Source organism: Jaculus jaculus, chromosome X, assembly GCF_020740685.1.
Source record: "Jaculus jaculus isolate mJacJac1 chromosome X, mJacJac1.mat.Y.cur, whole genome shotgun sequence".
In the NCBI taxonomy this organism is placed as follows: domain Eukaryota; kingdom Metazoa; phylum Chordata; class Mammalia; order Rodentia; family Dipodidae; genus Jaculus; species Jaculus jaculus.
This window is the reverse complement of record NC_059125.1, coordinates 101,597,841-101,613,112: the sequence shown is the minus strand read 5'-3', so window position 1 is coordinate 101,613,112 and position 15,272 is coordinate 101,597,841. Positions and strand designations below refer to the sequence as shown.

The following is a 15,272-nucleotide window of genomic DNA, read 5'->3' as shown; positions in this document are numbered from 1 at the left end:
TGGGCTACTCTGCCTTCAAAATGCCCTGGAGGACTCCCAACATCTCAGAGGACACTAGCCACTGTGTGCTTATGAAACATAGGGGCTTCATATGAGATGTCAACCATTAATGGATTGTGAACCTGGAAAGGGGCAGTCTTTCTATCAGACCTCACTTTCCTCATCTAGAGATTGGTAATATAATTGGGAACATTAAAGGAGGAGGACATTACTAGAAATAATTCAGTATTCTTTTATTATAACTAGGCACATCATATGTGGTACCAGGAAAAAATTCTATCTGAGTTTCCTTCCCTCCCTATGCCCCTAAATCTTTCTCTCGCTGACCTTTCCTCTTCTGATGTCAATCACATACCCTGTCCTGTCCAGAACCAGCCTACACTTGAAAACCAATCTGGCAAACTTTCTCCCTGACAAGTCTTGCTCTCTCAACCTTCTTCATTCACTTTCCAGTATAAATGACTGAGAACATTTCTGGTTTCCCTCATGCTGGGCAGGTGAGGCAAGAGCTAGAAAGAACTTTGACATTTTAAATGTTTTTCACCAGGTATTAAAACCTACACAAGCACAAAATTGCCGTCCTGTTATTGCTAGCCAATCTGTGGGAGTTCCAAGCTCTGTGAAGCTGGGGACAACTTCTTCAAGACCTGAACATCTACCTTCCCAAGATTGCCTGATGTTACTGTCTGTTCCATGTGCATCTTAGGCAGGAACATGAAGCTCAGAACTAGTAGAGACTTCCTCAGTAATCTGGTCTGGCCCCTACCACTACAAACAAGGAAACTGAGGCTTCAAGTGGGGTGGGTACCTGCCTCAAACTGAATGACCAATTAGTGAGCATCTGGTTACAGAAACCCTCAAGATTCTTTGATCAAATGATTTTCCAACTTCTCATCACAGAGGGCTGTGAACATCCCATCCCAGTAGGTACACAAAATCTCTATGCCAGGAGACCAGCTTCACGCCCACCTGAAGCCAAAAATTCTGTTTCTTTTTTTTTTTTTTTTCAAGTTTGATTTTATTTAATGGAATAGACCAGTGGTTTGGGTGTTAGGGAGCCCCAGCCTTGAAATCCCACTTCTGTTCAGGCTGGGGCTGCATGCCACAGCCACAGTCATGCAAGAGGGACAGAAAGCCCTGCTGTTCATGTTGGAAAAGAAATCAGTTGCTGAAACATTGGTCTTTTTGAAAGTTCCAACCACAGGGGCTGGCTGGCAGAGCCGCCGTCTGGGCTCCTGGTAGGATCCAGCCCTCCCTTGCAGTCTGGGAGTTGGTTTAGGAAGCTGGCCCGGCTGGCCCAGGACACTGTAGAAAATGTTGAGGGCAGCATTTGCCCCAGGAGCTCCAGTCCAGAACCTGGGAGCCCCCAAAGGCACTCTCTACTGGCCAGGGAAACTTCCTCCCGCCTCCTCAGTAAAGCCAGTCCAGGCTGGCCTGAAGCTCCCTGAGCACTTTTTCTTTGGAGCCTGGAAAGAGTTTCCAAAGGCTCCCACCCTAGCCAGACAGCTACAAGCAGAGAGAGAAAGAGAGAGAGAGAGAGAGAGTGACAGAGTGAGAGAAGACAACAAGAGGAGAGACAAGAGAAAAAGAGAGAGATAGAGACTAGCTCCAATCAGGCAAAGTTTCTCTGTGTGCCAGTGAGATGAAGGTGGAAAGGCTGGAGGAACCCCAGCTCATGGAGGAGCCCCAGCTCGGGCAGGATCCAGAGCCTGGGGAGGAGCCACAGTTCCTGGAGGAGTTACAGCTCGAGGTGGTAGAGAGTGGGTCAGATTTGGATCCAGAAGATCTGGGTTTGAATCCAGACTTTGCCACCAATCTGATGCTTGAGCTTCAGTAAGTAACTGCCATTTTGTGGGCTGCTTTCCATCCTTATGAGATGGGGGAGGGAGACCTGAGAGCTCCCAGGTATCTTCCAATTCAGATACTTGGGAGGAATATGCGTGTAAATTTTCCATGTGTCGGGATGGTGTGCACAAAACATTGAATCAGTCATTATTACACCTTAATGACAAAATGATGTGGATCATGGGAAATTCACATGAACAAGACAAAAGATAAAGGTGATAAATATGAGTCATAACCCTAGAAGGTCCAGAATAACAGAATATTAGTTGTGATTTTTCAAATTCAAGGAGATTGGGGGAAAAATGATTTAAAAGCCAGGCGTTGTGGTGCACGCCTTTAATCCCAGCATTTAGGAGGCAGAGGTAGGAGGATTGCTGTGAGTTCAAGGCCACCCTGAAACTACATAGTTTATTCCAGGTCAGCTTGAGCTGGAGCAAAACTCTGTCTCGGAAACCAACCAACCAAACAACAACAACAACAAAAAGGAGATTGGGCTTGAAGCAGGCTGGTTAGTAATGGAAAACAGTGTTTTGTGTCTCATTAGCATGCAAGTACTAGTGAACCCCTCAACCAAATGTCTCCCAGTGACACCATGAGTCCCAAAATTCAGATATCAATATCCAGATTGTGTTTTGTGTGTTCTCCATGTGTGGCATTGCAGAAATTCTCAATTGAAGAAAGGGGAGTAGGGTGTAAACATCAAGATCCAAGAGAGCTTAAGAAGAGAGATTAGACTGACCTCCTGTGTTAAAAATCCTACTTTTTTGGCAAAGCACAACTCCTACCAGACCTATTACTGCATGATTCAATGCAGACCCTTTAGACAACCTGAAGAGTGCCATATGGCAGTTCCACCCCACCCCCCGGTAGCTGCAAAAAACCTATCTGGTTGGTGAGTGCTAGTATTTGGCACATGGTGTTGTGTTCAGTTTCTTTCAATGCTGGTTATTTTTTCCTTGAGTTATATGCCAAGGATCTATAGGCCATAGCAAGTGGCATCTCACTAAGCACTGAAGAGCTACTTACTAAGCCAGGCATGCTATCTTGCATTTTTCCAAATCACCTGCAATGTCTTCTGCCAGCTTTGTCCCCACTAGCATCTCAACTACTGAAGAAACTGCAGTGGGGACTGTGAGTAGAAAGGGACCCTCCCTCCATCTACCCAGACACCTGCACATAGCATTTTTCTTGGCTAGATTAATCTTCATGATCCAAAGATTGGAAGGGATCTTAGTATTCCATATAGCAGTGGATTTCAAAGAACTACACGTGGTAGAGTCCTCTTTGGCACCTTAAAGACTGTGAGGAGGGGAGAAAAAGGATGAAAGGATAACAGACCTGAATAGTGAATTTGAGGGAAAGAATGAGAGGAGGAGATTTTGGAGGAGAATAAAAAGAAAAAGGAGACATATATTTTCCTACCACCTTCACCAAATAGAGATTATACCTCCAAACAAAGTCGCAAGTAAGAATCTACAGGTGTCTTTTTAGTACTTATAGGGTTCTGGCCCCCTGTTGGCTTGCTTTTCTTTGCCAAAGGGTTTTCAAGGTGTCTCCATGTGGGTGGCACATGATAGAGGATACTGAAAATCCAAGAAACCAGGTGGCCACAACTTAGGTCGCCCATACATCAGTTCATCTCCTCTAATGACTTTGAATCCAGAGACCTTGAGAGTTTTTAGGCTAGGTTAGGAAGTAGGATGGGAATTGGGAATGATTATTATTTAATAACAACAAAAAAGATGTAAAGCACTGAAGAACCTTAGCTCTCCAGTCAAACAAGAATGTCTGCTAAAACATCTACTTTGTGGGCACACTCCCTAGGCTTGAAGACATCTAGCCCTATCATGAGCTTATTTCCTTGTTGGTCAGCCATACTTGTTAGTTAGCCTATTTATTCCAGATCAAATCAGCATATATCCTTCTTATGTGCAGAACACTTGGGCCTTCATCTGACATTCTTGCTGCTAGCCTCCTTTGTTTCTTGACCACCTGGATAGCAAGCTCAGGGGAGAGGTGTTGCTGTGTTCTCAGGTAGGACATCATGTGTTTTATGAGGCCTCTTAGGATATCACACTGTGCCATGTGAGTAGACAGGCATACTACTGATGTGGGCTTGAAGTACTATAGCCCACATAGCCCCTGGGGCCAATGTAGAGGAAGTCCACTCCACAGAGGGCACTGGCTTAGTTAAGTGAAGTCTAGCGTAGAATTCTGGGCAGGGGAAATAGCTCGAGGAAGGAACACTTGATTAGGAATAAGGGCCCTGTGTCTGTTGCAAACTCCAGCATTGGCTGGGGCTGTCACCTGAAAGGAGAAATAATAACTGGTTCTGAGAGGAAGGAGGGAGGAGGAAACCAGGTTTAGTATGGTATCCTGGCCATTTGAGGCAACTTAAAGCCCCACTGGCTTTACATTGGAAAAGGGAATAAAGCTGTGCTTGTTGGCCATGAGGACCATCTGCATGCATGATACAGAGAGCACTGTTTCCCCAACTGTGGTAAACATGCTGGTGGCATGCATGATGATTTTAGGCAGTATGTGTATTAACTTTATTTTTCTATTTTTATAGTTATTTATTTATTTAACATATATCAAGGTGAAATGTGGTGAGCACATAAACCTGTGATTTCAGAAATATTAATCCTAAGAATGAGGAGTTTTAAAAAGGTGAATCTGTTTAAAGTTAATTTAGAGAAAATGTCTTGATGATAAACAAATAACTGGAGTCAAGGATATGCTACTACCACACTGTGTTAACAGAGGTGGAGGCAAATGAGTGAGGGGATAACAGGAGCCATGTAGTATGGCTTCAGATCTTCTTTTCTGTGTGCACCTAGCTTAAAGTGATCCTCTCACAGCCTTACTCCAAGTGAAGAACAACCTGCTATTTTTATATCTCTGATGTCCTGCTCTGCCCTGTGACACTCAACACTCCAGATTAGCAATTGGCCTTTCCCTCGGTAGAGGACAGTGTCTCTACCACACCTTGGCAAATATGTACTAATAGGCATTGGAGAACTGGTAAAGCTATCTCCACTTGCCTCCATTGATTTTTCTGTCAGCATTTTCCATTGGTATATACAATTCAAATTAGACATTTCTAAGAAGCAAGGCAAGAGGTTACAGTCTTTCTCAAAATGCACAAAACCACAGGACAGGAAATATGTCACTGCAACAATTTCACATGGACTTGTGTGGATTTCAGGACACATCCAAACAAGATGCTGTACGAAATATGTATAAGATATAATCGAACAAGAGGCTTCCCACTTCTGCTGTGAGTTTGTGATAGACTATATGTAAGTAAGTTCCTCCTTCCAGTGACTTGAAATCAAGAACATAATGCCTAAAAAGCACGAAGTTTAGTCCTTCTTTCTCCTGGAGCTAGCCTTGCAGATTATGTGGGTGAATCCTGAGGGGAAGCAGAAGGTCATGGGCCTGACTGCCTGCTTTCTGGCTGGGTTGTACTCAGGTGGATTATGTGTCTTTCCTGTGTGGTCCAATCCTCTGAACTGTCTTTGGCATAGGCTCAAGCAGAGATTGCTTATTGTCAGAACCCTCCAAGAAAGGAAATGCCACAGTGTCCTTTGGTCATACATTCCAGTGGTACACTACCTCTGCTCTGAGAGTATTCTTCCTAGTTCTAGCATCTTCCAATTCTCCTTCACCCCACTTGATATGTTTACATAGTAATCATGTCTCTTGTTAGCCTTCTTTTACAAATCTGCTAAATATTTTTCCTTTTTAATGAAAACTTCAAACCAACAATTATTTCTCCATCCTTAGTTTTTATAGTTTTCAAATTCTCCCCTGGGTATTTCATCTGTATTGTGTAAAAGCTGAGGTCATAGCATAAATGATTTTACTTTTAGCTAGCCATTCCAATCCTCCCTCTGATCAGTGACACACATTTTCAAGATGGCAGGTTTGGAAAGGAACAAAAATAACTACAGTGTGCAAGATCCAGTCACCCTCCCTAACCTCCTCAGCTAGCTGTCCTGCAGAAAGCTGGAGCTGCTTAGAATTTCATTAGTGGCTGATGACCATGGAATAGAGAAGGCAGATGACCTCATAGATTGTACATGCTTCTTTCCTATTTAGAGAATCCAGGGTCATGCTCCTTCTTTTAATAATACTAAATCATCTAATAGTAATTCACTGCAGCCTCTGCCTTTAGCTGCCTTTAGCTGTGGCCCCATTTTGTATCTGGGTAGAGTCACACCTGGATTATGCCTGTAATCATTATATACTTTATGGATTATCAATAACATTCATAAAATCTCAGGTTCCCTACACTCATATTGCATAGATAATTTTCTAGATGCTAAAAAGTACAGGACTGCTTTGACTCCAGTTCAAGTAGCATATGCATTAAGAAGGATCTTGAAAAAACAAAGTACCCACTGAAACATGGATTCCAATCCCAAGTATGGTTGTATTTCACATGACTAGGCAGCACTAAGGTAGGATATGTCACATAGAAAAATCCAAAATAAGGATTAAATGAAGGAAGATCAAGTATGACTAACTTTGAAATTTCATTGTGGGTCTCATGTTTTTAGTAATTATGTCTTTCTACTTATTTATTAAAACTATTATACAATGAGTTTGCATTCCTAGAGTATATACAATAAAAGGAGAGATTGCTTAGCGATTAAAGGCACTTTATTTTATTTTTTTATTAATTAGTTTTGTATTCAGCAAATATAGTCAGTTTGGTACCATTATTAGGCTCATCCATGACTTACCTCCTCCCCTTAGCCCCTCCTTGTTGAGGTATATGGGTCATGCATTCTGGAGTTAGCCCTCAGTTATGGGTAGGATAAATGTCTGCATATCATGACCCAACATGTGGCTCTGACATACTTTCCTTCCCCTCTTCCACAAAATTTCCCTGAGCCATGTTGGGTTCATTTTTGGTCTGCATCACTGATGAGGTGTTGGGGGCTTCTGGGTCTCTTGTTCTCTGATTTGGTAGGAGTTGATTTTTCTCTGTGTTGTTCTTCACCCTTGTGCTGGTATCCGGTTCACCAGGAAAACATCACCCGTGCTTGTTTCGCCAATTTTTCTTAGTTTCAGCTGGAGCCCTTTTGAGGTATGGTGGGGTGGCTCTCTCCTTAGGATCTACATCTATCTGAAAAAAAGAGAAGCAGATTCTCCAATAGAGAGTAAGTTAGCACCAGGACAAATGAGATAACCCTTACTTTTTTATAGAGAATTTAGTAGGTGTAGGCCCTCTTGTAGCTCACGATTGATGGTAGCTTGATAATAGAGAGCGGGCTTATGTTTGGATATGGTTCTGACTTGTTTCCCAGCTCCAGCTATGAGTCTCGTACCACTGAGGGGATCAGTTAGCCAAATCAAGAGCAGTTGGTTCCCCACCATGGCTGTGTGCCACTATTGCACTTGTGTGGGCATCACAACAGGTTATTTGCTGCTAAGTAGGTTAGATGCTTGAACAGATATTGGTCATTTTCCCCCAGTCGCTCATGTAGCACCTTCTGGCACTAGACACGCTGCCTGTCTGGGAACTGACTCTCTTCCAGCTTCTAGCCATACTATTCCATTTCACGTGTCGAACATATACAATGTCTTCAGCAGTAGGGTCTTACCACTGACCTTTGGTGGGCCATCAAGTACTCAGACAGAAATCTGTCTTTCTTTTAGGAAACCTTGTAGGTCTCTCTGATCAAAAGCTCATTGTGGGTGATAGCCACATGCTGGTACTGGGAGTTACAGGTCAGTGCCCACTGAGAAAAGGAAGAAAAAGGTAACTAATATACAAGAATTAGAGAGAAGAGTGAGAGAGAGAAAGAGAGGGGGGAGACGGAGGGAGGAAAGCTGTAGAAGATTAAGGTTGGTCTCCATCATACACTCTCCAGTGTCTTGTGGCTCAGGTGTTCCCTCTAAGGGCCTGGTGAAGGTTCAGCCATTTGATCTGCCTTTTAGGAAGTAGAATTTTTTTGGGTTTATTTTTATTTATTTATTTGAGAGCGACAGATAGAGAACGAGGCAGAGAGAGAGAGAGAGAATGGGAGTGCCAGGGCCTCCAGCCACTGCAGATGAATTCCAGATGTGTGCGCCCCCTTGTGCATCTGGCTAACGTGGGTCCTAGGGAATCGAGCCTCGAACCGGGGTCCTTAGGCTTCACAGGCAAGCGCTTAACCGCTAAGCCATCTCTCCAGCCCTAGGAAGTAGAATTTTATGGTACCATTGCCATTTGGGTCTAGATTTGTGTTTCCCACCCCACCATTGCCCTCCCCTCCCCACTCATCCTATTGTCTAGTCCACGAGATTCTTGTTGGGTATGTAAGGCATCTTGGGTAGATTCAGGTTAGGTGCTATAGATGAGTGAGACTATGTGGCAATTTATTTTTTTCTGTGATTGGGTAAGTTCACTGAGAATGATCTGTTCCAGTATCAACCATTTTTCCTCAAATTTCATTGTGTCTGTTTTTCTTACTGCTGCATAGAATTCCATTGTGTAGATATAACACATCTTGGTTATCCATTCTTCTAGTGATGGACATCTGAGTTGATTCCAGCTCTTATCTATTACGAATTGAGCTGCTACAAACACAGCTGAGAAAATCTCTCTGGCCTGTGGTTTGAAGGTTTTAGGGTACATGCCCAGTAAGGGAATAACTGGGTCTGTTGGTATCTCTATAGTCAGCTTTTTCAGGAGTCTCCATATTGCTTTCCAAAGTGGTTGTACTATCTTACATTATCCCACCAACAGTGGATGTGTGTTACTACTTCTCCATATCCTTGGCATAATTTATTTTCATTTGATTTTTTGATGTTTGCTATCCTTATTGGGGTAAGGTGGAATCTCATAGTTGTTTTAATTTTCATTTCCCTGATGATTAGGGATGATGAACATTTTCTTAAGTGTGTGTTTGCCACTTGTATTTCTTCCTCTGTGAACTGCCTGTTCAGCTCTTTGCCCCATTTTGTGAGTGGGTTGTTTGACTTTTTACTATTTAGATTTTTGAGTTCTTTGTAGATTCTAGAGATTAGGAAAGGCACTTGATTTTAAAGCCTGATGACCAGGTTCTATTCTCCAGTGCCCACATAAGCCAAATGCACAAAGTGGTATATGCTCTAGAGCATCCATATTCTCTTTCTTCTTCTCTTTCTCTCTCCCTCCTTCTCTCTGCTTGAAAATAAATAAATGAATAAAATTTTAAAATAATCTTGAGAGAAACTAGGAGGAAGCTGAGCATGGTGTCACACGCCTTTAATCCCAGTACTCAGATGAAGAGGTAGGAGAATCGCCTTGAGTTTAAGGCCAGTCTGAGACTACATAGTGAATTCCAGGCCAGCTTGGGTTCAAAAATCTGGGAAAAAAGAAAAAGAAACTAGGAGGATAAACTGGATGTAGGGGGAAGCTAAACTGAGACCAAGCATTGCCACTAACATTTCACAAAAGAATAAATAAACCACCCCAAAACACTTGAGAGTTGATTTTCCAGCACACAGAAGTCACTTCTGTGTGCTTTTGAAATGTCGTGGGATTGTGGTGGTTACTCCATGAATTTGCAAATCTAAGGGGCCTATCCACTAGGACTTAGTTTTCCCTGGGAAGACCAAATCAAAGTTCCCTCCTCAGCATAGCTCAATGGTTGAATCCTTATGCATGGCCTAATCATTTGACCTGAATGAGTCTGCAAGAGGTGGTATAATCTATCAGAAGAAAATCACATTGGAGACAGGAAGGAGCATGGCAGCCTCTTCAGCCAAAGATTTATGTATCTGTCATGGAAGGGAAGCATGAGCTGAGAAATAACTCCCAGAAGTGCTAGAATTGGAGGAGGCAGCACTGCTACCTTTAGCAGTTAGTGGCGTATTCACTGGGAATCCGAGGTACTCCTGGAGGCCATATGCTGACCCTTCTTCTCATCCTTCCTTGAGTCCATTCTCCCTGCTCTCTCCCTTCCTCCTTCCTCTCTGGCTCAGCACACACTTAAGAAAATAGGGCTGAGCTAACTGGTGTACCATGCCAGTGGCAAAGCAGTAGATAAAGAAAGAATAGTAAGTTTTTAGACTGCTTTTTGTATGGCAATTAAGGGACTGTGGAGACAGACCTGAGTTGTTTGAAATAGCCACAGGAGGCTTGAAGCTGATGCCATGTCACCATGGCTGGCACTAATGGCAACTAATAGGGCTCTGACCATCCTCACAGCCCACAGAAACCAGACAGCTCATTCAGTTGGGCTCCTATCTAGTCTTAATTCTTGCTGTCTTTGTGAGTTACTTTCTGCATTTTTACCAGCCATGCATATCATTGCTCTGGGCCCTCTGCTGAGCTTGGGACTGAGTCTTTGCTCCACATCCCTTCCCCTGCTGTGAGACTGCCAGACTGACTCCCTTGGCAACCTCATTAGGCTTTCGTGTTGTCTATGGGAATCTAAGATGGGCAGCAGCACTCATCTTTAGGTCAGCTCTTATCCCTTCTAATGGCTTGTAACTTCTCCAATGCAAAGAGGGTCAAGCTGAGAAGTTGCATCCAGCTGTCTGGGGCAATACCCACTCTGCTCAGTATTGTGCTCAGCAATGGTAGAGACAGACTAGAAAAAACCCAACCCTGTAGGTGTAGCTCTATGTGCAACCTTTCTCTATTCTTTGTCTACTAATAACTATTTACACATTTCTCAGGAAGCATGGGGCCTTGATAGGTCTTGAAGCCCAGTAGGGAAAGTGGATGCCACCCAGGTATTAGACCTAATCCCTCCTCACGAGCACATGGTCTCTGTATTACATGGAAAGATATGAATGGATACATTTTAAAATATTTTATATACATATATATTTAATTATTTCAGAAAGAGAGATAGAATGGGTGCACCAGAATATCTTGCCACTGCAAACAATCTCCACATGCATGCACCACCTTATGCATCTGGCTTATGTGGTTACTGGGAAATCAAACCTACGTCCTTTGGCTTTGCAGGCAAGCACCTTACCTGATAAGCCATCTCTCCAATCCTGAATATAATTTTGAGGGAAATGCCTCAAAAAAGAGTTTGAAAAGAAATTGAAGCTAGGTGTGGTGTTGCACGCCTTTAATCCCAGCATTTGGGAGGCAGAGGTAGGAGGATCGCTGTGAGTTTGAGGCCACCCTGAGACTACACAGTTGAATTCCAGGTCAGCCTGGGCTAGAGGGAGACCCTACCTCAAAAAATAAAAAGGAAAGAAAGAAAAAAAGACAGAGAGAAAGAAAAAGAATTTGAAACTCGGATTATAAACCTACTTGCTAAATAGGAACTATTTCAGCTTGGGTAGAAAAGCAGAACCATCCTGCAGAAACCAACAAACTGGGTAGGATTTGGTTTTGACACTATCTTTTCTTCCTTCTAGCAGATAACTTTTATTAAAAAACAAAACACCCAGATACAGGTAAGGTGTAAACAGTGAGCATGCTATCTCTCCTAGGTCACAATTCTGTTTAAGCCTACTCCTTCAAAGGAATGAGCCAAGTAGTGAGAGTTGCAAGCTGAGCAGAGGACAAGTAAATTGAACTTTGGGGCACTGCCTAACCTGTATCCTCTCAAATCAAATCATGCAGGCAGCCACTATCTTCATCTGTATGACCATGATGGTGAGAGCCTTATACAGTTGTAGTGCAGTGGTTGGCTCAGTCAGAAGGAGCTGAGAAATTCCTGGCTAGGTGAAGTTTCCACATTAGCCTGCAAACCAAGTAGCTGAATTCTGCCTGGGCCTCTAGGCTCTCCTCCCACCAGCCAGCCAGGCGATTGTGAAAGATGCATAGAAGAAACTGGAAATTCTTCTTGTGTACCTGACTCGGTTGGCTTTTTAAAGATCTGAGAATACAAGAGTGAGGCAGTTACTTGTAATAGCTAAACCATTCTCACTTGACAGGAGCTCTGACCACTTGCAGAGCAAGGGTTATGGTTCTTTAGGAAGACTGGTCTAGTGCAAAGCTATTTTTGCTCATTTGCTCTCCTTTCCTCCTCGACTTCTGTTCCAGGCCCCTCAGGAGCCTCTTTCCACCTCCTTTCCAGTGTCTATGCTCATACAGCTTACGCAGGGGAAGTAACCCCTAGCCAAGTGATTCTCTCATCCAACACATTTTCCGAGATGGTCCCACTGCTTCTTCTAGAAGAGCAGGGACAAAGACTGACTGGGTCAACATAACGACCTCTTCTCCTACACCCATGCACACCGGAATTCCAAATGTTCTCGTTTTCTTCAAGCACAAATGACTTTTGCTGCTGATCCTCTACTCTGGGTTACCCGTTTCCTGCTTAGCTCTGGCACAGCAAATGTGTCTCTGTAGCAGCTACCTCAGGGTAATTTGAGAAGCAGCTTTAGGCCACCACATGTGGAAAAGGAATCAGGGGAAGACACATGTGGAATAAGAATCTCCTAGAGAAAGATGCTGGGCTTTTGCAAACTGCTTTAATAGTGCAGAAATACCAGGACCGGATGTTTCTAGAATGCCAGCATAATTTACTCTAAGGTGATTTAAAAATGATTGCTATATCCTCCCAGATTCAGCAGCTTTAACAAAATTCTTGACACTCTTCCATCTGCTTCAGGAAGTCTGCTACAACCCGTCTCTTGGCTATGTGAGCATATTGGGCATACATACCCCTATCTGTCTTGGAACCTCCAATTTGTCCCTGCAGTATCTGATCAGTTTCTGCCTAGTCAGTCAGATGTGCCCTGTTGCTGAGCCTGTTTGGGTGGGGAGGATGGGAAATGGGGCAAGCATTACAGGAGGGAGATGTTCTGCCCCCCCATACACACCTCCAGCTTTCTTTGCTCTAGTTCTCGTGTTCTGGGCGCCCAGCCTGGTCAGGTCATTTCCCTTGCCTGTAACTCTTGAGTTTTGCTTACCATACTTACTTTGCCACCTTGACATTTCCACTACTGCTCTTTGGCTCAGTTTCTAAGCTGGTGGCATATATCTAGCTGTCTGTCTAGCTACTGAGCCCACTTAAAGACATATGGTCAATTCCTCTTGGCCTTTTCCTTCTCACTATGGCAGTGTTGCTCATTTGTGGTGGGCCACAGTTTGGAAGGTGCTGATTTAGTAGGCTCATCCTAGGAGGCAGCTGCTTCCCCAAAGAGCAAAATGAGAAAGTAAGTGCGAGGCTCATGTTCACTTGGACCATGTAATATTGTGTGTTTTTTTTTTTTTTCCACACTGCCACACTGCTACTAGGCCTCTTGAATGGGTTGTCAAAAGTACCATTGTAGAGTAACTGAGCAGGAAAGACTGAGATTCTAGACAAAGCTGCAGACTATACAAAAGGTATTCCACTCAACTCTATCTGCCTTTCTATAGCATTCTTTCACTCTTCTTTTCTGATGCCTGTCTTCCAACTATTCCAGCATGCAGACTGTCCCTGGATGCCTAGGAGCACCTGGCATTAGTCAGTTGTTTCTGCTCTATAATCTCAATTGGCAGGAGTACTCCTGTGGAGCCATAGGGATCCACTGGAGAAATCTCCAGGACAAGTGGAGGATCCAACTAATGAGACACACACACTCCCCACCTCCAACCCAAGTAGTCTTTCTTTAATCTATTTTATAAATTGGGCTTTTCATATGAGACTCTGTTTGAAAGAAGGGTCCACTATTTTTTTTAGATCACTGCTTTAGGCCTTTCTCCATATCAGAGTTTATCTATGCCTTGCTGTCCCTCTAGTGCTGAACTCTGCTAACAGTAATGGAGAGTGGGGTAATTCTGATCAAATTATATTCTTATGATGTGTTCACTGGCTCAGGCTTGCTGGCAATGCCAATTCAATTCCTTTCCCTAGTTCAGATAGTGAGGAGAGAGGCAGGTTGACACTCTGCTTAGCATATCGTGTAGCTTCTTCCCTACCCATCATTAATAATAATTCCTCACATTTGCATAATACTTGACAATTTCCAAAGTGCTTTCACAGATTTTATCTTATTTGATCTTCTAGAAAGACTATGAAGGCCGTTAAGGCAGGGGCTGTTATTTACATTTTACAGACTCTGGGAGACTCTCAAGACCATTTAATCATTGGCTTCTCTGGAGAGCTTGCTTAAAGGAACTTGCTTAAAGGGTGAGCCGAAGGGCTGTTTAAAAGGAACAAGAGCTGGAACAAGGGTTATGAAAAGAATAACAAAAGGAGGGGCTGAAGCAGAAGTGAGGAAAAGTCTACAGTACCCTAGTTCCAAAATCTCATTTTTGGAAAGCAGTATAGAACTTCAGAAAGTGTCCACTCAAAGAAGCAGAGCTATTGCCTTCTTCATGATGATAGCTTCCAGGGCAAATGGGCCACTGTCTCACTTTGTCTCATCTTTGCTCCACATCATTAATCTTGCAACCCTGGTGTCTTATAGCCCCTAGAGCAAAATACAAGTCCTGACCTGGAAAAGAGCACAGATATCATCTAACCTAGACCCTCATTTTCTAGGAAAGAAAATAGAATTCCAGGGACAGAAAAAGTCTTGCCCAAGGTCACACAAGTAAAGGCAGAACTAGATAGAAACCCCTTACCTGCAATACAGTTTCCTATGTGTGCACACAAGTGCACACACATGCCTGTTTGTGCTGTGTGTGTGTGTGTGTGTGTGTGTGTGTGTGTGTGTGTAAGAAGGCCTATGAGCAATACCCAGAATATATATCTGGTGAACTACTGTGGCCTGCACCTGGACCTTGTACCCATGTGCAATGGCTGGGAGTTAAAACCATTTATAGGGCCTGGGGTATGATAGGGTGTGAGAAAGACAGGGTTCAGGGTTCCTCTCCCAAAGGGGATTCACCCATATAAACTGCTCCAGGTAATTAAGATCCCAGAAGAATTGGCAGCTGCTTGCTGAACAAATTAGACTCTGCCTTTATGGGCATGTTCTGTGCTGGAGATCAGAGGGCCCTCCCTGATGTTTGGTTCATTAGTCATTGTTCCCTGTCAGAGCAAGCACTCAGAAAATTGGATGTCTGGCAACAGTCTGTATTCAGAAACTCAATAGCAGGAGCAGCAAAGGCAGCAGCTGAGTGTCTGGGACAGTGCTCCATGCACAGTAGGTGCTTGAAAATGCTTGTTAGCTAACTAATGAACTAAGTAAAGAAAGCCTTTAGTCTTCTGTGCTATTCAGAATGAAACAGTGTCAATAACAGATCCGATTGCTTTTCAGCTGAGGCACATTTGAACATTTTAATGGGCAGGCTGGCGGAACTTGGGGGAAAAACTCACTGGAGGCTTGATTTCCTATGCATGACTACACTGCATGGATCACAGTGCACACTTAGATGTCACACTAACTCTGTTTGTGTCACACGAACTCACTGCTTCCTCTGAGCTAGGTTATAATTTCTTTTTAGTCACATCCAAAATCCTTTTTTGTAGTTCTAGTATTCTTTGGCCTGAACAGAGCATGCTTGGCAGTGGACAAGATGAGGTCCCACAGCATGTGTA

At 43.5% G+C, this 15,272-nt stretch overlaps 1 protein-coding gene across 2 annotated transcripts in view; it reads left to right on the top strand.

Moving 5' to 3' along the window:
• The window catches only part of Tsc22d3 (TSC22 domain family member 3), a 74,466-nt gene that overhangs the window by 17,070 nt on the left and 42,124 nt on the right, over positions 1-15,272 (top strand). The window lies entirely within an intron of this gene.